The sequence below is a fragment of the Halictus rubicundus genome, unplaced genomic scaffold, assembly GCF_050948215.1.
Source record: "Halictus rubicundus isolate RS-2024b unplaced genomic scaffold, iyHalRubi1_principal scaffold0051, whole genome shotgun sequence".
NCBI classification, from domain to species: Eukaryota; Metazoa; Arthropoda; class Insecta; order Hymenoptera; family Halictidae; genus Halictus; species Halictus rubicundus.
The window spans coordinates 166,267-193,977 of NW_027488592.1; positions in this window are offsets into that span (position 1 = coordinate 166,267).

Consider the following 27,711-nt stretch of genomic DNA (forward strand, 5'->3'; position numbering starts at 1 on the left):
TATCCTCTATCCTATCCTATCCTCTATCCTATTCTATACTCTATCCTATCCTATCCGCTATCCTATCCTCTATCCTATCCAATCCCCTATCCGATCCTCTATCCTATCATATCCTCTATCCTATCCTATCCTCTATCCTATCCTATCCTCTATCCTATCCTATCCTATCCTCTATCCTATCCTATCCTCTATCCTATCTTATCCTCTATCCTATCCTATCCTCTATCCTATCCTATCCCCTATCCTATCCTATCCTCTATCCTATACTATCCTCTATCCTATCCTATCCTCTATCCTATACAATCCACTATCCTATACTATCCTCTATCCTATCCTATCCTCTGTCCTATACAATCCACTATCCTATCCTCTATCCTATCCTCTATCCTATCCTATCCTCTATCCTATCCTATCTTCTATCCTATCCTATCATCTATCCTATCCTCTATCGTATCCTATCCTCTATCCTATCCAATCCTATATCCTATCCTCTATCCTATCCTATCCTCTATCCTATCCTATCCTCTATCCTATCCTATCCTCTATCCTATCCTATCCTCTATCCTATCCTATCCTCTATCCTATCCTATCCTCTATCCTATCCTATCCTATCCTCTATCCTATCCTATCCTCTATCCTATCCTATCATCTATCCTATCCACTATCGTAACCTATCCTCTAACCTATCCAATCCTATATCCTATCCTCTATCCTATCCTATCCTCTATCCTATCCTATCCTCTATGCTATCCTATCCTCTACCCTATACTATCCTCTATCCTATCCTATCCTCTATCCTATCCTATCCTCTATGCTATCCTATCCTCTATCCTATACTATCCTCTATCCTATCCTATCCTCTATCCTATCCTATCCTCTATCCTATCCTATCCTCTATCCTATACTATCCTCTATCCTATCCTATCTTCTATCCTATACAATCCACTATCCTATACTATCCTCTATCCTATCCTATCCTCTATCCTATACAATCCACTATCCTATCCTCTATCCTATCCTCTATCCTATCCTATCCTGTATCCTATCCTATCTTCTATCCTATCCTATCATCTATCCTATCCTCTATCGTATCCTATCCTCTATCCTATCCAATCCTATATCCTATCCTCTATCCTATCCTATCCTCTATCCTATCCTATCCTCTATCCTATCCTATCCTGTATCCTATCCAATCCCCTATCCGATCCTCTATCCTATCATATCCTCTATCCTATCCTGTCCTCTATCCTATCCTATCCTCTATCCTATCCTATCCTATCCTCTATCCTATCCTATCCTCTATCCTATACTATCCTCTATCCTATCCCATCCTCTATCCTATCCAATCACCTATCCGATCCTCTATCCTATCCTTTCCTCTATCCTATCCTATCATCAATCCTATTCTATCCTCTATCCTATCCTATCCTTTATCCTATTCTATACTCTATCCTATCCTATCCGCTATCCTATCCTCTATCCTATCCAATCCCCTATCCGATCCTCTATCCTATCCTATCCTCTATCCTATCCTATCCTCTATCCTATCCTATCCTATCCTCTATCCTATCCTATCCTCTATCCTATCTTATCCTCTATCCTATCCTATCCTCTATCCTATCCAATCCCCTATCCGATCCTCTATCCTATCCTATCCTCTATCCTATCCTATCCTCTATCCTATCCTATCCTATCCTCTATCTTATAATATCCTCTATCCTATCCTATCCTCTATCCTATCCTATCCTCTATCCTATCCTATCCTCTATCCTATCCTATCCTCTATCCTATCCTATCCTCTATCCTATCCTATCCTCTATCCTATCCTATCCTCTATCCTATCCTATCCTCTATCCTATCCTATCCTCTATCCTATCCTATCCTCTATCCTATCCTATCCTCTATCCTATCCTATCCTCTATCCTATCCTATCCTCTATCCTATCCTATCCTATCCTCTATCCTATCCTATCCTCTATCCTATCCTATCATCTATCCTATCCACTATCGTAACCTATCCTCTAACCTATCCAATCCTATATCCTATCCTCTATCCTATCCTATCCTCTATCCTATCCTATCCTCTATGCTATCCTATCCTCTATCCTATACTATCCTCTATCCTATCCTATCCTCTATCCTATCCTATCCTCTATGCTATCCTATCCTCTATCCTATACTATCCTCTATCCTATCCTATCCTCTATCCTATCCAATCACCTATCCGATCCTCTATCCTATCATATCCTCTATCCTATCCTATCCTCTATCCTATCCTATCCTCTATCCTATCCTATCCTATCCTCTATCCTATCCTATCCTCTATCCTATCTTATCCCCTATCCTATCCTATCCTCTATCCTATCCTATCCTCTATCCTATCCTATCCTCTATCCTATACTATCCTCTATCCTATCCTATCCTCTATCCTATACAATCCACTATCCTATACTATCCTCTATCCTATCATATCCTCTATCCTATACAATCCACTATCCTATCCTCTATCCTATCCTCTATCCTATCCTATCCTCTATCCTATCCTATCCTCTATGCTATCCTATCCTCTATCCTATACTATCCTCTATCCTATCCTATCCTCTATCCTATCCAATCACCTATCCTATCCTCTATCCTATCCAATCACCTATCCGATCCTCTATCCTATCCTTTCCTCTATCCTATCCTATCATCAATCCTATTCTATCCTCTATCCTATCCTATCCTCTATCCTATTCTATACTCTATCCTATCCTATCCGCTATCCTATCCTCTATCCTATCCAATCCCCTATCCGATCCTCTATCCTATCATATCCTCTATCCTATCCTATCCTCTATCCTATCCTATCCTCTATCCTATCCTATCCTATCCTCTATCCTATCCTATCCTCTATCCTATCTTATCCTCTATCCTATCCTATCCTCTATCCTATCCTATCCCCTATCCTATCCTATCCTCTATCCTATACTATCCTCTATCCTATCCTATCCTCTATCCTATACAATCCACTATCCTATACTATCCTCTATCCTATCCTATCCTCTGTCCTATACAATCCACTATCCTATCCTCTATCCTATCCTCTATCCTATCCTATCCTCTATCCTATCCTATCTTCTATCCTATCCTATCATCTATCCTATCCTCTATCGTATCCTATCCTCTATCCTATCCAATCCTATATCCTATCCTCTATCCTATCCTATCCTCTATCCTATCCTATCCTCTATCCTATCCTATCCTGTATCCTATCCAATCCCCTATCCGATCCTCTATCCTATCATATCCTCTATCCTATCCTATCCTCTATCCTATCCTATCCTCTATCCTATACTATCCTCTATCCTATCCCATCCTCTATCCTATCCAATCACCTATCCGATCCTCTATCCTATCCTTTCCTCTATCCTATCCTATCATCAATCCTATTCTATCCTCTATCCTATCCTATCCTTTATCCTATTCTATACTCTATCCTATCCTATCCGCTATCCTATCCTCTATCCTATCCAATCCCCTATCCGATCCTCTATCCTATCCTATCCTCTATCCTATCCTATCCTCTATCCTATCCTATCCTATCCTCTATCCTATCCTATCCTCTATCCTATCTTATCCTCTATCCTATCCTATCCTCTATAATATCGTATCCTCTATCCAATCCTATACTCTATCCTATCCTATCCTATCCTCTATCTTATAATATCCTCTATCCTATCCTATCCTCTATCCTATCCTATCCTCTATCCTATCGTATTCTCTATCCTATCCTATCCTCTATCCTATCCTATCCTCTATCCTATCCTATCCTCTATCCTATCCTATCATCTATCCTATCCACTATCGTATCCTATCCTCTAACCTATCCAATCCTATATCCTATCCTCTATCCTATCCTATCCTCTATCCTACCCTATCCTCTATGCTATCCTATCCTCTATCCTATACTATCCTCTATCCTATCCTATCCTCTATCCTATCCTATCCTCTATGCTATCCTATCCTCTATCCTATACTATCCTCTATCCTATCCAATCCCCTATCCGATCCTCTATCCTATCATATCCTCTATCCTATCCTATCCTCTATCCTATCCTATCCTTTATCCTATCCTATCCTCTATCCTATCCTATCCTCTATCCTATCCTATCCTCTATCCTATCCTATCCTCTATCCTATCCTCTATCCTATCCTATCCTATCCTCTATCCTATCCTATCCTCTATCCTATCCAATCACCTATCCTATCCTCTATCCTATCCAATCACCTATCCGATCCTCTATCCTAACCTTTCCTCTATCCTATCCTATCATCAATCCTATTCTATCCTCTATCCTATCCTATCCTCTATCCTATTCTATACTCTATCCTATCCTATCCGCTATCCTATCCTCTATCCTATCCAATCCCCTATCCGATCCTCTATCCTATCATATCCTCTATCCTATCCTATCCTCTATCCTATCCTATCCTCTATCCTATCCTATCCTATCCTCTATCCTATCCTATCCTCTATCCTATCTTATCCTCTATCCTATCCTATCCTCTATCCTATCCTATCCTCTATCCTATCCTATCCTCTATCCTATACTGTCCTCTATCCTATCCTATCCTCTATGCTATCCTATCCTCTATCCTATACTATCCTCTATCCTATCCTATCCTCTATCCTATCCAATCACCTATCCTATCCTCTATCCTATCCAATCACCTATCCGATCCTCTATCCTATCCTTTCCTCTATCCTATCCTATCATCAATCCTATTCTATCCTCTATCCTATCCTATCCTCTATCCTATCCTATCCTCTATCCTATCCTATCCTTTATCCTATCCTATCTTCTATCCTATCCTATCCTCTATCCTATCCTATCCTCTATCCTATCCTATCCTCTATCCTATCCTCTATCCTATCCTATCCTATCCTCTATCCTATCCTATCCTCTATCCTATACTATCCTCTATCCTATCCTATCCTCTATCCTATCCAATCACCTATCCTATCCTCTATCCTATCCAATCACCTATCCGATCCTCTATCCTATCCTTTCCTCTATCCTATCCTATCATCAATCCTATTCTATCCTCTATCCTATCCTATCCTCTATCCTATTCTATACTCTATCCTATCCTATCCGCTATCCTATCCTCTATCCTATCCAATCCCCTATCCGATCCTCTATCCTATCATATCCTCTATCCTATCCTATCCTCTATCCTATCCTATCCTCTATCCTATCCTATCCTATCCTCTATCCTATCCTATCCTCTATCCTATCTTATCCTCTATCCTATCCTATCCTCTATCCTATCCTATCCTCTATCCTATCCTATCCTCTATCCTATACTATCCTCTATCCTATCCTATCCTCTATGCTATCCTATCCTCTATCCTATACTATCCTCTATCCTATCCTATCCTCTATCCTATCCAATCACCTATCCTATCCTCTATCCTATCCAATCACCTATCCGATCCTCTATCCTATCCTTTCCTCTATCCTATCCTATCATCAATCCTATTCTATCCTCTATCCTATCCTATCCTCTATCCTATTCTATACTCTATCCTATCCTATCCGCTATCCTATCGTCTATCCTATCCAATCCCCTATCCGATCCTCTATCCTATCATATCCTCTATCCTATCCTATCCTCTATCCTATCCTATCCTCTATCCTATCCTATCCTATCCTCTATCCTATCCTATCCTCTATCCTATCTTATCCTCTATCCTATCCTATCCTCTATCCTATCCTATCCTCTATCCTATCCTATCCTCTATCCTATACTATCCTCTATCCTATCCTATCCTCTATCCTATACAATCCACTATCCTATACTATCCTCTATCCTATCCTATCCTCTATCCTATACAATCCACTATCCTATCCTCTATCCTATCCTCTATCCTATCCTATCCTCTATCCTATCCTATCTTCTATCCTATCCTATCATCTATCCTATCCTCTATCGTATCCTATCCTCTATCCTATCCAGTCCTATATCCTATCCTCTATCCTATCCTATCCTCTATCCTATCCTATCCTCTATCCTATCCTATCCTCTATCCTATCCTATCCTGTATCCTATCCAATCCCCTATCCGATCCTCTATCCTATCATATCCTCTATCCTATCCTGTCCTCTATCCTATCCTATCCTCTATCCTATCCTATCCTATCCTCTATCCTATCCTATCCTCTATCCTATACTATCCTCTATCCTATCCCATCCTCTATCCTATCCAATCACCTATCCGATCCTCTATCCTATCCTTTCCTCTATCCTATCCTATCATCAATCCTATTCTATCCTCTATCCTATCCTATCCTTTATCCTATTCTATACTCTATCCTATCCTATCCGCTATCCTATCCTCTATCCTATCCAATCCCCTATCCGATCCTCTATCCTATCCTATCCTCTATCCTATCCTATCCTCTATCCTATCCTATCCTATCCTCTATCCTATCCTATCCTCTATCCTATCTTATCCTCTATCCTATCCTATCCTCTATAATATCGTATCCTCTATCCAATCCTATACTCTATCCTATCCTATCCTATCCTCTATCTTATAATATCCTCTATCCTATCCTATCCTCTATCCTATCCTATCCTCTATCCTATCGTATTCTCTATCCTATCCTATCCTCTATCCTATCCTATCCTCTATCCTATCCTATCCTCTATCCTATCCTATCATCTATCCTATCCACTATCGTATCCTATCCTCTAACCTATCCAATCCTATATCCTATCCTCTATCCTATCCTATCCTCTATCCTATCCTATCCTCTATGCTATCCTATCCTCTATCCTATACTATCCTCTATCCTATCCTATCCTCTATCCTATCCTATCACCTATCCGATCCTCTATCCTATCCTTTCCTCTATCCTATACTATCCTCAATCCTATCCTATCCTCTATCCTATCCTATCCTCTATCCTATCCAATCCCCTATCCGATCCTCTATCCTATCATATCCTCTATCCTATCCTATCCTCTATCCTATCCTATCCTTTATCCTATCCTATCCTCTATCCTATCCTATCCTCTATCCTATCCTATCCTCTATCCTATCCTATCCTCTATCCTATCCTATCCTATCCTCTATCCTATCCTATCCTATCCTCTATCCTATCCTATCCTCTATCCTATACTATCCTCTATCCTATCCTATCCTCTATCCTATCCTATCCTCTATCCTATCCTATCCTCTATCCTATCCTATCCTCTATCCTATCCTATCCTCTATCCTATACTATCCTCTATCCTATCCCATCCTCTATCCTATCCAATCACCTATCCGATCCTCTATCCTATCCTTTCCTCTATCCTATCCTATCATCAATCCTATTCTATCCTCTATCCTATCCTATCCTCTATCCTATTCTATACTCTATCCTATCCTATCCGCTATCCTATCCTCTATCCTATCCAATCCCCTATCCGATCCTCTATCCTATCCTATCCTCTATCCTATCCTATCCTATCCTATCCTCTATCCTATCCTATCCTCTATCCTATCTTATCCTCTATCCTATCCTATCCTCTATAATATCGTATCCTCTATCTAATCCTATACTCTATCCTATCCTATCCTATCCTCTATCTTATAATATAATCTATCCTATCCTATCCTCTATCCTATCCTATCCTCTATCCTATCCTATCCTCTATCCTATCCTATCCTCTATCCTATCCTATCCTCTATCCTATCCTATCCTCTATCCTATCCTATCCTCTATCCTATCCTATCCTCTATCCTATCCAATCACCTATCCGATCCTCTATCCTATCCTTTCCTCAATCCTATCCTATCCTCTACCCTATCCTATCCTCTATCCTATCCAATCCCCTATCCTATCCTCTATCCTATCCTATCCTCTATCCTATCCTATCATCTATCCTATCCACTATCGTATCCTGTCCTCTAACCTATCCAATCCTATATCCTATCCTCTATCCTATCCTATCCTCTATCCTATAATATCCTCCATCCTATACTATCCTCTATCCTATCCTATCCTCTATCCTATCCAATCACCTATCCGATCCTCTATCCAATCCTTTCCTCTATCCTATCCTATCCTCAATCCTATTTTATCCTCTATCCTATCCTATCCTCTATCCTATCCAATCCTCTATCCTATCCTCTATCCTATCCTATCCTCTATCGTATCCTATCCTCTATCCTATCCAATCCTATATCCTATCCTATCCGCTATCCTATCCCATCCTCTATCCTATCCTATCCTCTATCCTATCCTATCCTCTATCCTATACTATCCTCTATCCTATCCTATCCTCTATCCTATCCAATCACCTATCCGATCCTCTATCCTATCCTTTCCTCTATCCTATCCTATCCTCAATCCTATCCTATCCTCTATCCTGTCCTATCCTCTATCCTATCCAATCCCCTATCCTATCCTATATCCTATCCTATCCTCTATCCTATCCTATCATATATCCTATCCACTATCGTATCCTATCCTCTAACCTATCCAATCCTATATCCTATCCTCTATCCTATCCTATCCTCTATGCTATCCTCCATCCTATCCTATCCTCTATCGTATCATATCCTCTATCCTATCCAATCCCGTATGCTATCCAATCCCCTATCCTATCCTCTATACTATCCTATTCTTTATCCTATGCTCTATCCTATCCAATACCCTATCGTTTCCTCTATCCTATCCTATCCTCTATAATATCGTATCCTCTATCCTATCCTATCCTCTATCCTATCCTATCCTCTATCCTATACTATCCTCTATCCTATCCTATCCTCTATCCTATCCTTTCCTCTATCCTATCCAATCCCCTATCCTATCCTCTATCCGATCCTATCCTCTATCCTATCCTATCCTCTATAATATCGTATCCTCTATCCTATCCTATCCTATACTCTATCCTATCCAATCCCCTATCCTATCCTCCAGCCTATCCTATCCTCTATCGTATCCTATCCTCTATCCTATCCAATCCCGTATGCTATCCAATCCCCTATCCTATCCTCTATCCTATCCTATTCTTTATCCTATGCTCTATCCTATCCAATACCCTATCGTTTCCTCTATCCTATCCTATCCTCTATAATATCGTATCCTCTATCCTATCCTATCCTCTATCCTATCCTATCCTCTATCCTATACTATCCTCTATCCTATCCTATCCTCTATCCTATCCAATCACCTATCCGATCCTCTATCCTATCCTTTCCTCTATCCTATCCTATCCTCAATCCTATCCTATCCTCTATCCTATCCTATCCTCTATCCTATCCAATCCCCTATCCTATCCTCTATCCTATACTATCCTCTATCGTATCCTATCCTCTATCCTATCCAATCCTATATCCTATCCTATCCGCTATCCTATGCCATCCTCCATCCTATCCTATCCTCTATCCTATCCTATCCTCTATAATATCCTATCCTCTATCCTATCCTATCCTCAATCCTGTCCTATCTTCTATCCTATCCTATCCTATCCTCTATCCTATCCTATCCTGTATCCTATCGTATCCTCTATCCTATCCTATCCTCTATCCTATCCTATCCTATCCTCTATCCTATCCTATCCTCTATCCTATCCTATCCTCTATCCTATCCTATCCTCTATCCTATCCAATCCCCTATCCGATCCTCTATCCTATCATATCCTTTATCCTATCCTATCCTCTATCCTATCCTATCCTATTCTCTATCCTATCCAATCCTATATCCTATCCTCTATCCTATCCTATCCTCTATCCTATCCTATCCTCTATCCTATCCTATCCTCTATCCTATCCTATCCTCTATCCTATCCTATCCTCTATCCTATCCTATCCTCTATCCTATCCTATCCTCTATCCTATCCTATCCTCTATCCTATCCTATCCTCTATCCTATCCTATCCTCTATCCTATCCTATCCTATCCTCTATCCTATCCTATCCTCTATCCTATCCTATCATCTATCCTATCCACTATCGTAACCTATCCTCTAACCTATCCAATCCTATATCCTATCCTCTATCCTATCCTATCCTCTATCCTATCCTATCCTCTATGCTATCCTATCCTCTATCCTATACTATCCTCTATCCTATCCTATCCTCTATCCTATCCTATCCTCTATGCTATCCTATCCTCTATCCTATACTATCCTCTATCCTATCCTATCCTCTATCCTATCCAATCACCTATCCTATCCTCTATCCTATCCAATCACCTATCCGATCCTCTATCCTATCCTTTCCTCTATCCTATCCTATCATCAATCCTATTCTATCCTCTATCCTATCCTATCCTCTATCCTATTCTATACTCTATCCTATCCTATCCGCTATCCTATCCTCTATCCTATCCAATCCCCTATCCGATCCTCTATCCTATCATATCCTCTATCCTATCCTATCCTCTATCCTATCCTATCCTCTATCCTATCCTATCCTATCCTCTATCCTATCCTATCCTCTATCCTATCCTATCCTCTATGCTATCCTATCCTCTATCCTATACTATCCTCTATCCTATCCTATCCTCTATCCTATCCAATCACCTATCCTATCCTCTATCCTATCCAATCACCTATCCGATCCTCTATCCTATCCTTTCCTCTATCCTATCCTATCATCAATCCTATTCTATCCTCTATCCTATCCTATCCTCTATCCTATTCTATACTCTATCCTATCCTATCCGCTATCCTATCCTCTATCCTATCCAATCCCCTATCCGATCCTCTATCCTATCATATCCTCTATCCTATCCTATCCTCTATCTTATCCTATCCTCTATCCTATCCTATCCTCTATCCTATCCAATCACCTATCCTATCCTCTATCCTATCCAATCACCTATCCGATCCTCTATCCTATACTATCCTCTATCCTATCCTATCCTCTATCCTATACAATCCACTATCCTATACTATCCTCTATCCTATCCTATCCTCTATCCTATACAATCCACTATCCTATCCTCTATCCTATCCTCTATCCTATCCTATCCTCTATCCTATCCTATCTTCTATCCTATCCTATCATCTATCCTATCCTCTATCGTATCCTATCCTCTATCCTATCCAATCCTATATCCTATCCTCTATCCTATCCTATCCTCTATCCTATCCTATCCTCTATCCTATCCTATCCTGTATCCTATCCAATCCCCTATCCGATCCTCTATCCTATCATATCCTCTATCCTATCCTGTCCTCTATCCTATCCTATCCTGTATCCTATCCAATCACCTATCCGATCCTCTATCCTATCCTTTCCTCTATCCTATCCTATCATCAATCCTATTCTATCCTCTATCCTATCCTATCCTTTATCCTATTCTATACTCTATCCTATCCTATCCGCTATCCTATCCTCTATCCTATCCAATCCCCTATCCGATCCTCTATCCTATCCTATCCTCTATCCTATCCTATCCTCTATCCTATCCTATTATCTATCCTATCCTATCCTATCCTCTATCCTATCCTATCCTCTATCCTATCTTATCCTCTATCCTATCCTATCCTCTATCCTATCCAATCCCCTATCCGATCCTCTATCCTATCCTATCCTCTATCCTATCCTATCCTCTATCCTATCCTATCCTATCCTCTATCTTATAATATCCTCTATCCTATCCTATCCTCTATCCTATCCTATCCTCTATCCTATCCTATCCTCTATCCTATCCTATCCTCTATCCTATCCTATCCTCTATCCTATCCTATCCTCTATCCTATCCTATCCTCTATCCTATCCTATCCTCTATCCTATCCTATCCTCTATCCTATCCTATCCTCTATCCTATCCTATCCTCTATCCTATCCTATCCGCTATCCTATCCTCTATCCTATCCAATCCCCTATCCGATCCTCTATCCTATCATATCCTCTATCCTATCCTATCCTCTATCCTATCCTATCCTCTATCCTATCCTATCCTATCCTCTATCCTATCCTATCCTCTATCCTATCTTATCCCCTATCCTATCCTATCCTCTATCCTATCCTATCCTCTATCCTATCCTATCCTCTATCCTATACTATCCTCTATCCTATCCTATCCTCTATCCTATACAATCCACTATCCTATACTATCCTCTATCCTATCCTATCCTCTATCCTATACAATCCACTATCCTATCCTCTATCCTATCCTCTATCCTATCCTATCCTCTATCCTATCCTATCCTCTATGCTATCCTATCCTCTATCCTATACTATCCTCTATCCTATCCTATCCTCTATCCTATCCAATCACCTATCCTATCCTCTATCCTATCCAATCACCTATCCGATCCTCTATCCTATCCTTTCCTCTATCCTATCCTATCATCAATCCTATTCTATCCTCTATCCTATCCTATCCTCTATCCTATTCTATACTCTATCCTATCCTATCCGCTATCCTATCCTCTATCCTATCCAATCCCCTATCCGATCCTCTATCCTATCATATCCTCTATCCTATCCTATCCTCTATCCTATCCTATCCTCTATCCTATCCTATCCTCTATCCTATCCTATCCTATCCTCTATCCTATCCTATCCTCTATCCTATCTTATCCTCTATCCTATCCTATCCTCTATCCTATCCTATCCTCTATCCTATCCTATCCTCTATCCTATACTATCCTCTATCCTATCCTATCCTCTGTCCTATACAATCCACTATCCTATACTATCCTCTATCCTATCCTATCCTCTATCCTATACAATCCACTATCCTATCCTCTATCCTATCCTCTATCCTATCCTATCCTCTATCCTATCCTATCTTCTATCCTATCCTATCCTCTATCCTATCCTATCCTATCCTCTATCCTATCCTATCCTCTATCCTATACTATCCTCTATCCTATCCCATCCTCTATCCTATCCAATCACCTATCCGATCCTCTATCCTATCCTTTCCTCTATCCTATCCTATCATCAATCCTATTCTATCCTCTATCCTATCCTATCCTTTATCCTATTCTATACTCTATCCTATCCTATCCGCTATCCTATCCTCTATCCTATCCAATCCCCTATCCGATCCTCTATCCTATCCTATCCTCTATCCTATCCTATCCTCTATCCTATCCTATCCTATCCTCTATCCTATACTATCCTCTATCCTATCCTATCCTCTATCCTATCCAATCACCTATCCTATCCTCTATCCTATCCAATCACCTATCCGATCCTCTATCCTATCCTTTCCTCTATCCTATCCTATCATCAATCCTATTCTATCCTCTATCCTATCCTATCCTCTATCCTATTCTATACTCTATCCTATCCTATCCGCTATCCTATCCTCTATCCTATCCAATCCCCTATCCGATCCTCTATCCTATCATATCCTCTATCCTATCCTATCCTCTATCCTATCCTATCCTCTATCCTATCCTATCCTATCCTCTATCCTATCCTATCCTCTATCCTATCTTATCCTCTATCCTATCCTATCCTCTATCCTATCCTATCCTCTATCCTATCCTATCCTCTATCCTATACTATCCTCTATCCTATCCTATCCTCTATGCTATCCTATCCTCTATCCTATAATATCCTCTATCCTATCCTATCCTCTATCCTATCCAATCACCTATCCTATCCTCTATCCTATCCAATCACCTATCCGATCCTCTATCCTATCCTTTCCTCTATCCTATCCTATCATCAATCATATTCTATCCTCTATCCTATCCTATCCTCTATCCTATTCTATACTCTATCCTATCCTATCCGCTATCCTATCGTCTATCCTATCCAATCCCCTATCCGATCCTCTATCCTATCATATCCTCTATCCTATCCTATCCTCTATCCTATCCTATCCTCTATCCTATCCTATCCTATCCTCTATCCTATCCTATCCTCTATCCTATCTTATCCTCTATCCTATCCTATCCTCTATCCTATCCTATCCTCTATCCTATCCTATCCTCTATCCTATACTATCCTCTATCCTATCCTATCCTCTATCCTATACAATCCACTATCCTATACTATCCTCTATCCTATCCTATCCTCTATCCTATACAATCCACTATCCTATCCTCTATCCTATCCTCTATCCTATCCTATCCTCTATCCTATCCTATCTTCTATCCTATCCTATCATCTATCCTATCCTCTATCGTATCCTATCCTCTATCCTATCCAGTCCTATATCCTATCCTCTATCCTATCCTATCCTCTATCCTATCCTATCCTCTATCCTATCCTATCCTGTATCCTATCCAATCCCCTATCCGATCCTCTATCCTATCATATCCTCTATCCTATCCTGTCCTCTATCCTATCCTATCATCAATCCTATTCTATCCTCTATCCTATCCTATCCTTTATCCTATTCTATACTCTATCCTATCCTATCCGCTATCCTATCCTCTATCCTATCCAATCCCCTATCCGATCCTCTATCCTATCCTATCCTCTATCCTATCCTATCCTCTATCCTATCCTATCCTATCCTCTATCCTATCCTATCCTCTATCCTATCTTATCCTCTATCCTATCCTATCCTCTATAATATCGTATCCTCTATCCAATCCTATACTCTATCCTATCCTATCCTATCCTCTATCTTATAATATCCTCTATCCTATCCTATCCTCTATCCTATCCTATCCTCTATCCTATCGTATTCTCTATCCTATCCTATCCTGTATCCTATCCTATCCTCTATCCTATCCTATCCTCTATCCTATCCTATCATCTATCCTATCCACTATCGTATCCTATCCTCTAACCTATCCAATCCTATATCCTATCCTCTATCCTATCCTATCCTCTATCCTATCCTATCCTCTATGCTATCCTATCCTCTATCCTATACTATCCTCTATCCTATCCTATCCTCTATCCTATCCTATCACCTATCCGATCCTCTATCCTATCCTTTCCTCTATCCTATACTATCCTCAATCCTATCCTATCCTCTATCCTATCCTATCCTCTATCCTATCCAATCCCCTATCCGATCCTCTATCCTATCATATCCTCTATCCTATCCTATCCTCTATCCTATCCTATCCTTTATCCTATCCTATCCTCTATCCTATCCTATCCTCTATCCTATCCTATCCTCTATCCTATCCTATCCTCTATCCTATCCTATCCTATCCTCTATCCTATACTATCCTCTATCCTATCCCATCCTCTATCCTATCCAATCACCTATCCGATCCTCTATCCTATCCTTTCCTCTATCCTATCCTATCATCAATCCTATTCTATCCTCTATCCTATCCTATCCTCTATCCTATTCTATACTCTATCCTATCCTATCCGCTATCCTATCCTCTATCCTATCCAATCATCTATCCGATCCTCTATCCTATCCTATCCTCTATCCTATCCTATCCTATCCTATCCTCTATCCTATCCTATCCTCTATCCTATCTTATCCTCTATCCTATCCTATCCTCTATAATATCGTATCCTCTATCCAATCCTATACTCTATCCTATCCTATCCTATCCTCTATCTTATAATATAATCTATCCTATCCTATCCTCTATCCTATCCTATCCTCTATCCTATCCTATCCTCTATCCTATCCTATCCTCTATCCTATCCTATCCTCTATCCTATCCTATCCTCTATCCTATCCTATCCTCTATCCTATCCTATCCTCTATCCTATCCTATCCTCTATCCTATCCAATCACCTATCCGATCCTCTATCCTATCCTTTCCTCTATCCTATCCTATCCTCAATCCTATCCTATCCTCTATCCTATCCTATCCTCTATCCTATCCAATCCCCTATCCTATCCTCTATCCTATCCTATCCTCTATCCTATCCTATCATCTATCCTATCCACTATCGTATCCTATCCTCTAACCTATCCAATCCTATATCCTATCCTCTATCCTATCCTATCCTCTATCCTATAATATCCTCTATCCTATACTATCCTCTATCCTATCCTATCCTCTATCCTATCCAATCACCTATCCGATCCTCTATCCTATCCTTTCCTCTATCCTATCCTATCCTCAATCCTATTTTATCCTCTATCCTATCCTATCCTCTATCCTATCCAATCCTCTATCCTATAATATCCTCTATCCTATACTATCCTCTATCCTATCCTATCCTCTATCCTATCCAATCACCTATCCGATCCTCTATCCTATCCTTTCCTCTATCCTATCCTATCCTCAATCCTATTTTATCCTCTATCCTATCCTATCCTCTATCCTATCCATTCCTCTATCCTATCCTCTATCCTATCCTATCCTCTATCGTATCCTATCCTCTATCCTATCCAATCCTATATCCTATCCTATCCGCTATCCTATCCCATCCTCTATCCTATCCTATCCTCTATCCTATCCTATCCTCTATCCTATACTATCCTCTATCCTATCCTATCCTCTATCCTATCCAATCACCTATCCGATCCTCTATCCTATCCTTTCCTCTATCCTATCCTATCCTCAATCCTATCCTATCCTCTATCCTGTCCTATCCTCTATCCTATCCAATCCCCTATCCTATCCTATATCCTATCCTATCCTCTATACTATCCTATCATATATCCTATCCACTATCGTATCCTATCCTCTAACCTATCCAATCCTATATCCTATCCTCTATCCTATCCTATCCTCTATGCTATCCTCCATCCTATCCTATCCTCTATCGTATCATATCCTCTATCCTATCCAATCCCGTATGCTATCCAATCCCCTATCCTATCCTCTATACTATCCTATTCTTTATCCTATGCTCTATCCTATCCAATACCCTATCGTTTCCTCTATCCTATCCTATCCTCTATAATATCGTATCCTCTATCCTATCCTATCCTCTATCCTATCCTATCCTCTATCCTATACTATCCTCTATCCTATCCTATCCTCTATCCTATCCTTTCCTCTATCCTATCCAATCCCCTATCCTATCCTCTATCCGATCCTATCCTCTATCCTATCCTATCCTCTATAATATCGTATCCTCTATCCTATCCTATCCTATACTCTATCCTATCCAATCCCCTATCCTATCCTCCATCCTATCCTATCCTCTATCGTATCCTATCCTCTATCCTATCCAATCCCGTATGCTATCCAATCCCCTATCCTATCCTCTATCCTATCCTATTCTTTATCCTATGCTCTATCCTATCCAATACCCTATCGTTTCCTCTATCCTATCCTATCCTCTATAATATCGTATCCTCTATCCTATCCTATCCTCTATCCTATCCTATCCTCTATCCTATACTATCCTCTATCCTATCCTATCCTCTATCCTATCCAATCACCTATCCGATCCTCTATCCTATCCTTTCCTCTATCCTATCCTATCCTCAATCCTATCCTATCCTCTATCCTATCCTATCCTCTATCCTATCCAATCCCCTATCCTATCCTCTATCCTATACTATCCTCTATCGTATCCTATCCTCTATCCTATCCAATCCTATATCCTATCCTATCCGCTATCCTATGCCATCCTCCATCCTATCCTATCCTCTATCCTATCCTATCCTCTATAATATCCTATCCTCTATCCTATCCTATCCTCAATCCTGTCCTATCCTCTATCCTATCCTATCCTATCCTCTATCCTATCCTATCCTGTATCCTATCGTATCCTCTATCCTATCCTATCCTCTATCCTATCCTATCCTATCCTCTATCCTATCCTATCCTCTATCCTATCCTATCCTCTATCCTATCCTATCCTCTATCCTATCCTATCCTCTATCCTATCCAATCCCCTATCCGATCCTCTATCCTATCATATCCTCTACCCTATCCTATCCTCTATCCTATCCGATCCTCTATCCTATCATATCCTCTATCCTATCCTATCCTCTATCCTATCCAATCCTCTATCCTATCCTTTCCTCTATCCTATCCTATCCTCAATCCTATTTTATCCTCTATCCTATCCTATCCTCTATCCTATCCAATCCTCTATCCTATTTTATCCTCTATCCTATCCTATCCTCTATCCTATCCAATCCTCTATCCTATCCTCTATCCTATCCAATCCTCTATCCTATCCTTTCCTCTATCCTATCCTATCCTCAATCCTATTTTATCCTCTATCCTATCCTATCCTCTATCCTATCCAATCCTCTATCCTATTTTATCCTCTATCCTATCCTATCCTCTATCCTATCCTATCACCTATCCGATCCTCTATCCTATCCTTTCCTCTATCCTATACTATCCTCAATCCTATCCTATCCTCTATCCTATCCTATCCTCTATCCTATCCAATCCCCTATCCGATCCTCTATCCTATCATATCCTCTATCCTATCCTATCCTCTATCCTATCCTATCCTTTATCCTATCCTATCCTCTATCCTATCCTATCCTCTATCCTATCCTATCCTCTATCCTATCCTATCCTCTATCCTATCCTATCCTATCCTCTATCCTATCCTATCCTCTATCCTATACTATCCTCAATCCTATCCTATCCTCTATCCTATCCTATCCTCTATCCTATCCTATCCTCTATCCTATCCTATCCTCTATCCTATCCTATCCTCTATCCTATACTATCCTCTATCCTATCCCATCCTCTATCCTATCCAATCACCTATCCGATCCTCTATCCTATCCTTTCCTCTATCCTATCCTATCATCAATCCTATTCTATCCTCTATCCTATCCTATCCTCTATCCTATTCTATACTCTATCCTATCCTATCCGCTATCCTATCCTCTATCCTATCCAATCCCCTATCCGATCCTCTATCCTATCCTATCCTCTATCCGATCCTCTATCCTATCCTATCCTCTATCCTATCCTATCCTCTATCCTATCCTATCCTCTATCCTATCTTATCCTCTATCCTATCCTATCCTCTATAATATCGTATCCTCTATCCAATCCTATACTCTATCCTATCCTATCCTATCCTCTATCTTATAATATAATCTATCCTATCCTATCCTCTATCCTATCCTATCCTCTATCCTATCCTATCCTCTATCCTATCCTATCCTCTATCCTATCCTATCCTCTATCCTATCCTATCCTCTATCCTATCCTATCCTCTATCCTATCCAATCACCTATCCGATCCTCTATCCTATCCTTTCCTCTATCCTATCCTATCCTCAATCCTATCCTATCCTCTATCCTATCCTATCCTCTATCCTATCCAATCCTCTATCCTATCCTCTATCCTATCCTATCCTCTATCGTATCCTATCCTCTATCCTATCCAATCCTATATCCTATCCTATCCGCTATCCTATTCCATCCTCTATCCTATCCTATCCTCTATCCTATCCTATCCTCTATCCTATACTATCCTCTATCCTATCCTATCCTCTATCCTATCCAATCACCTATCCGATCCTCTATCCTATCCTTTCCTCTATCCTATCCTATCCTCAATCCTATCCTATCCTCTATCCTGTCCTATCCTCTATCCTATCCAATCCCCTATCCTATCCTATATCCTATCCTATCCTCTATCCTATCCTATCATATATCCTATCCACTATCGTATCCTATCCTCTAACCTATCCAATCCTATATCCTATCCTCTATCCTATCCTATCCTCTATGCTATCCTCCATCCTATCCTATCCTCTATCGTATCATATCCTCTATCCTATCCAATCCCGTATGCTATCCAATCCCCTATCCTATCCTCTATACTATCCTATTCTTTATCCTATGCTCTATCCTATCCAATACCCTATCGTTTCCTCTATCCTATCCTATCCTCTATAATATCGTATCCTCTATCCTATCCTATCCTCTATCCTATCCTATCCTCTATCCTATACTATCCTCTATCCTATCCTATCCTCTATCCTATCCTTTCCTCTGTCCTATCCAATCCCCTATCCTATCCTCTATCCGATCCTATCCTCTATCCTATCCTATCCTCTATAATATCGTATCCTCTATCCTATCCTATCCTATACTCTATCCTATCCAATCCCCTATCCTATCCTCCATCCTATCCTATCCTCTATCGTATCCTATCCTCTATCCTATCCAATCCCGTATGCTATCCAATCCCCTATCCTATCCTCTATCCTATCCTATTTTTTATCCTATGCTCTATCCTATCCAATACCCTATCGTTTCCTCTATCCTATCCTATCCTCTATAATATCGTATCCTCTATCCTATCCTATCCTCTATCCTATCCTATCCTCTATCCTATACTATCCTCTATCCTATCCTATCCTCTATCCTATCCAATCACCTATCCGATCCTCTATCCTATCCTTTCCTCTATCCTATCCTATCCTCAATCCTATCCTATCCTCTATCCTATCCTATCCTCTATCCTATCCAATCCCCTATCCTATCCTCTATCCTATACTATCCTCTATCGTATCCTATCCTCTATCCTATCCAATCCTATATCCTATCCTATCCGCTATACTATGCCATCCTCCATCCTATCCTATCCTCTATCCTATCCTATCCTCTATAATATCCTATCCTCTATCCTATCCTATCCTCTATCCTATCCTATCCTATCCTCTATCCTATCCTATCCTGTATCCTATCGTATCCTCTATCCTATCCTATCCTCTATCCTATCCTATCCTATCCTCTATCCTATCCTATCCTCTATCCTATCCTATCCTCTATCCTATCCTATCCTCTATCCTATCCAATCCCCTATCCGATCCTCTATCCTATCATATCCTCTATCCTATCCTATCCTCTATCCTATCCGATCCTCTATCCTATCATATCCTCTATCCTATCCTATCCTCTATCCTATCCAATCCTCTATCCTATCCTTTCCTCTATCCTATCCTATCCTCAATCCTATTTTATCCTCTATCCTATCCTATCCTCTATCCTATCCAATCCTCTATCCTATTTTATCCTCTATCCTATCCTATCCTCTATCCTATCCAATCCTCTATCCTATCCTCTATCCTATCCTATCCTCTATCGTATCCTATCATATATCCTATCCACTATCGTATCCTATCCTCTAACCTATCCAATCCTATATCCTATCCTCTATCCTATCCTATCCTCTATCCTATCCTTTCCTCTATCCTATCCAATCCCCTATCCTATACTCTATCCGATCCTATCCTCTATCCTATCCTATCCTCTATAATATCGTATCCTTTATCCTATCCTATCCTATACTCTATCCTATCCAATCCCCTATCTTATCCTCCATCCTATCCTATCCTCTATCGTATCATATCCTCTATCCTATCCAATCCCGTATGCTATCCAATCCCCTATCCCATCCTCTATACTATCCTATTCTTTATCCTATGCTCTATCCTATCCAATACCCTATCGCTTCCTCTATCCTATCCTATCCTCTATAATATCGTATCCTCTATCCTATCCTATACTCTATCCTATCCTATCCTACCCTCTATCCTATAATATCCTCTATCCTATCCTATCCTCTATCCTATCCTATCCTCTATCCTATCCTATCCTCTATCCTATCCTATCCTCTATCCTATACTATCCTCTATCCTATCCTATCCTCTATCCTATCCTTTCCTCTATCCTATCCAATCCCCTATCCTATCCTCTATCCGATCCTATCCTCTATCCTATCCTATCCTCTATAATATCGTATCCTCTATCCTATCCTATCATATACTCTATCCTATCCAATCCCCTATCCTATCCTCCATCCTATCCTATCCTCTATCGTATCCTATCCCCTATCCTATCCAATCCCGTATGCTATCCAATCCCCTATCCTATCCTCTATCCTATCCTATTCTTTATCCTATGCTCTATCCTATCCAATACCCTATCGTTTCCTCTATCCTATACTATCCTCTATAATATCGTATCCTCTATCCTATCCTATCCTCTATCCTACCCTATCCTCTATCCTATACTATCCTCTATCCTATACTATCCTCTATCCTATCCAATCACCTATCCGATCCTCTATCCTATCCTTTCCTCTATCCTATCCTATCCTCAATCCCATCCTATCCTCTATCCTATCCTATCCTCTATCCTATCCAATCCCCTATCCTATCCTCTATCCTATACTATCCTCTATCGTATCCTATCCTCTATCCTATCCGATCCTATATCCTATCCTATCCGCTATCCTATGCCATCCTCCATCCTATCCTATCCTCTATCCTATCCTATCCTCTATAATATCCTATCCTCTATCCTATCCTATCCTCAATCCTGTCCTATCCTCTATCCTATCCTATCCTATCCTATCCTCTATCCTATCCTATCCTGTATCCTATCGTATCCTCTATCCTATCCTATCCTCTATCCTATCCTATCCTATCCTCTATCCTATCCTATCCTCTATCCTATCCTATCCTCTATCCTATCCTATCCTCTATCCTATCCAATCCCCTATCCGATCCTCTATCCTATCATATCCTCTATCCTATCCTATCCTCTATCCTATAAAATCCTCTATCCTATCCTATCCTCTATCCTATACTATCCTCAATCCTATCCTATCCTCTATCCTATCCTATCCTCTATCCTATCCTATCCTCTATCCTATCCTATCCTCTATCCTATCCTATCCTCTATCCTATACTATCCTCTATCCTATCCCATCCTCTATCCTATCCAATCACCTATCCGATCCTCTATCCTATCCTTTCCTCTATCCTATCCTATCATCAATCCTATTCTATCCTCTATCCTATCCTATCCTCTATCCTATTCTATACTCTATCCTATCCTATCCGCTATCCTATCCTCTATCCTATCCAATCCCCTATCCGATCCTCTATCCTATCCTATCCTCTATCCGATCCTCTATCCTATCCTATCCTCTATCCTATCCTATCCTCTATCCTATCCTATCCTCTATCCTATCTTATCCTCTATCCTATCCTATCCTCTATAATATCGTATCCTCTATCCAATCCTATACTCTATCCTATCCTATCCTATCCTCTATCTTATAATATAATCTATCCTATCCTATCCTCTATCCTATCCTATCCTCTATCCTATCCTATCCTCTATCCTATCCTATCCTCTATCCTATCCTATCCTCTATCCTATCCTATCCTCTATCCTATCCTATCCTCTATCCTATCCAATCACCTATCCGATCCTCTATCCTATCCTTTCCTCTATCCTATCCTATCCTCAATCCTATCCTATCCTCTATCCTATCCTATCCTCTATCCTATCAAATCCCCTATCCTATCCTCTATCCTATCCTATCCTCTATCCTATCCTATCATCTATCCTATCCACTATCGTATCCTATCCTCTAACCTATCCAATCCTATATCCTATCCTCTATCCTATCCTATCCTCTATCCTATAATATCCTCTATCCTATACTATCCTCTATCCTATCCTATCCTCTATCCTATCCAATCACCTATCCGATCCTCTATCCTATCCTTTCCTCTATCCTATCCTATCCTGAATCCTATTTTATCCTCTATCCTATCCTATCCTCTATCCTATCCAATCCTCTATCCTATCCTCTATCCTATCCTATCCTCTATCGTATCCTATCCTCTATCCTATCCAATCCTATATCCTATCCTATCCGCTATCCTATCCCATCCTCTATCCTATCCTATCCTCTATCCTATCCTATCCTCTATCCTATACTATCCTCTATCCTATCCTATCCTCTATCCTATCCAATCACCTATCCGATCCTCTATCCTATCCTTTCCTCTATCCTATCCTATCCTCAATCCTATCCTATCCTCTATCCTGTCCTATCCTCTATCCTATCCAATCCCCTATCCTATCCTATATCCTATCCTATCCTCTATCCTATCCTATCATATATCCTATCCACTATCGTATCCTATCCTCTAACCTATCCAATCCTATATCCTATCCTCTATCCTATCCTATCCTCTATGCTATCCTCCATCCTATCCTATCCTCTATCGTATCATATCCTCTATCCTATCCAATCCCGTATGCTATCCAATCCCCTATCCTATCCTCTATACTATCCTATTCTTTATCCTATGCTCTATCCTATCCAATACCCTATCGTTTCCTCTATCCTATCCTATCCTCTATAATATCGTATCCTCTATCCTATCCTATCCTCTATCCTATCCTATCCTCTATCCTATACTATCCTCTATCCTATCCTATCCTCTATCCTATCCTTTCCTCTGTCCTATCCAATCCCCTATCCTATCCTCTATCCGATCCTATCCTCTATCCTATCCTATCCTCTATAATATCGTATCCTCTATCCTATCCTATCCTATACTCTATCCTATCCAATCCCCTATCCTATCCTCCATCCTATCCTATCCTCTATCGTATCCTATCCTCTATCCTATCCAATCCCGTATGCTATCCAATCCCCTATCCTATCCTCTATCCTATCCTATTTTTTATCCTATGCTCTATCCTATCCAATACCCTATCGTTTCCTCTATCCTATCCTATCCTCTATAATATCGTATCCTCTATCCTATCCTATCCTCTATCCTATCCTATCCTCTATCCTATACTATCCTCTATCCTATCCTATCCTCTATCCTATCCAATCACCTATCCGATCCTCTATCCTATCCTTTCCTCTATCCTATCCTATCCTCAATCCTATCCTATCCTCTATCCTATCCTATCCTCTATCCTATCCAATCCCCTATCCTATCCTCTATCCTATACTATCCTCTATCGTATCCTATCCTCTATCCTATCCAATCCTATATCCTATCCTATCCGCTATCCTATGCCATCCTCCATCCTATCCTATCCTCTATCCTATCCTATCCTCTATAATATCCTATCCTCTATCCTATCCTATCCTCTATCCTATCCTATCCTATCCTCTATCCTATCCTATCCTGTATCCTATCGTATCCTCTATCCTATCCTATCCTCTATCCTATCCTATCCTATCCTCTATCCTATCCTATCCTCTATCCTATCCTATCCTCTATCCTATCCTATCCTCTATCCTATCCAATCCCCTATCCGATCCTCTATCCTATCATATCCTCTATCCTATCCTATCCTCTATCCTATCCGATCCTCTATCCTATCATATCCTCTATCCTATCCTATCCTCTATCCTATCCAATCCTCTATCCTATCCTTTCCTCTATCCTATCCTATCCTCAATCCTATTTTATCCTCTATCCTATCCTATCCTCTATCCTATCCAATCCTCTATCCTATTTTATCCTCTATCCTATCCTATCCTCTATCCTATCCAATCCTCTATCCTATCCTCTATCCTATCCTATCCTCTATCGTATCCTATCCTCTATCCTATCCAATCCTATATCCTATCCTATCCGCTATCCTATCCCATCCTCTATCCTATCCTATCCTCTATCCTATTCTATCGTCTATCCTATCCTATCCTCTATCCTATCCTATCCTCTATCCTATCCTATCCTCTATCCTATACTATCCTCTATCCTATAATATCCTCTATCCTATCCAATCACCTACCCGATCCTCTATCCTATCCTTTCCTCTATCCTATCCTATCCTCAATCCTATCCTATCCTCTATCCTATCCTATAATCTATCCTATCCAATCCCCTATCCTATCCTATATCCTATCCTATCCTCTATCCTATCCTATCATATATCCTATCCACTATCGTATCCTATCCTCTAACCTATCCAATCCTATATCCTATCCTCTATCCTATCCTATCCTCTATCCTATCCTTTCCTCTATCCTATCCAATCCCCTATCCTATACTCTATCCGATCCTATCCTCTATCCTATCCTATCCTCTATAATATCGTATCCTTTATCCTATCCTATCCTATACTCTATCCTATCCAATCCCCTATCTTATCCTCCATCCTATCCTATCCTCTATCGTATCATATCCTCTATCCTATCCAATCCCGTATGCTATCCAATCCCCTATCCCATCCTCTATACTATCCTATTCTTTATCCTATGCTCTATCCTATCCAATACCCTATCGTTTCCTCTATCCTATCCTATCCTCTATAATATCGTATCCTCTATCCTATCCTATACTCTATCCTATCCTATCCTACCCTCTATCCTATAATATCCTCTATCCTATCCTATCCTCTATCCTATCCTATCCTCTATCCTATCCTATCCTCTATCCTATCCTATCCTCTATCCTATACTATCCTCTATCCTATCCTATCCTCTATCCTATCCTTTCCTCTATCCTATCCAATCCCCTATCCTATCCTCTATCCGATCCTATCCTCTATCCTATCCTATCCTCTATAATATCGTATCCTCTATCCTATCCTATCATATACTCTATCCTATCCAATCCCCTATCCTATCCTCCATCCTATCCTATCCTCTATCGTATCCTATCCCCTATCCTATCCAATCCCGTATGCTATCCAATCCCCTATCCTATCCTCTATCCTATCCTATTCTTTATCCTATGCTCTATCCTATCCAATACCCTATCGTTTCCTCTATCCTATACTATCCTCTATAATATCGTATCCTCTATCCTATCCTATCCTCTATCCTATCCTATCCTCTATCCTATACTATCCTCTATCCTATCCTATCCTCTATCCTATCCAATCACCTATCCGATCCTCTATCCTATCCTTTCCTCTATCCTATCCTATCCTCAATCCCATCCTATCCTCTATCCTATCCTATCCTCTATCCTATCCAATCCCCTATCCTATCCTCTATCCTATACTATCCTCTATCGTATCCTATCCTCTATCCTATCCGATCCTATATCCTATCCTATCCGCTATCCTATGCCATCCTCCATCCTATCCTATCCTCTATCCTATCCTATCCTCTATAATATCCTATCCTCTATCCTATCCTATCCTCAATCCTGTCCTATCCTCTATCCTATCCTATCCTATCCTATCCTCTATCCTATCCTATCCTGTATCCTATCGTATCCTCTATCCTATCCTATCCTCTATCCTATCCTATCCTATCCTCTATCCTATCCTATCCTCTATCCTATCCTATCCTCTATCCTATCCTATCCTCTATCCTATCCAATCCCCTATCCGATCCTCTATCCTATCATATCCTCTATCCTATCCTATCCTCTATCCTATCCAATCCTCTATCCTATCCTTTCCTCTATCCTATCCTATCCTCAATCCTATTTTATCCTCGATCCTATCCTATCCTCTATCCTATCCAATCCTCTATCCTATTTTATCCTCTATCCTATCCTATCCTCTATCCTATCCAATCCTCTATCCTATCCTCTATCCTATCCTATCCTCTATCGTATCCTATCCTCTATCCTATCCAATCCTATATCCTATCCTATCCGCTATCCTATGCCATCCTCCATCCTATCCTATCCTCTATCCTATCCTATCCTCTATAATATCCTATCCTCTATCCTATCCTATCCTCAATCCTGTCCTATCCTCTATCCTATCCTATCCTATCCTCTATCCTATCCTATCCTGTATCCTATCGTATCCTCTATCCTATCCTATCCTCTATCCTATCCTATCCTATCCTCTATCCTATCCTGTCCTCTATCCTATCCTATCCTCTATCCTATCCTATCCTCTATCCTATCCAATCCCCTATCCGATCCTCTATCCTATCATATCCTCTATCCTATCCTATCCTCTACCCTATCCTATCCTCTATCCTATCCTATCCTATCCTCTATCCTATCCTATCCTCTATCCTATCTTATCCTCTATCCTATCCTATCCTCTATAATATCCTATCCTCAATCCTATCCTATCCTCTATCCTATTCTATCCTCTATCCTATCCTATCATCCATCCTATCCTATCCTCTATCCTATCCT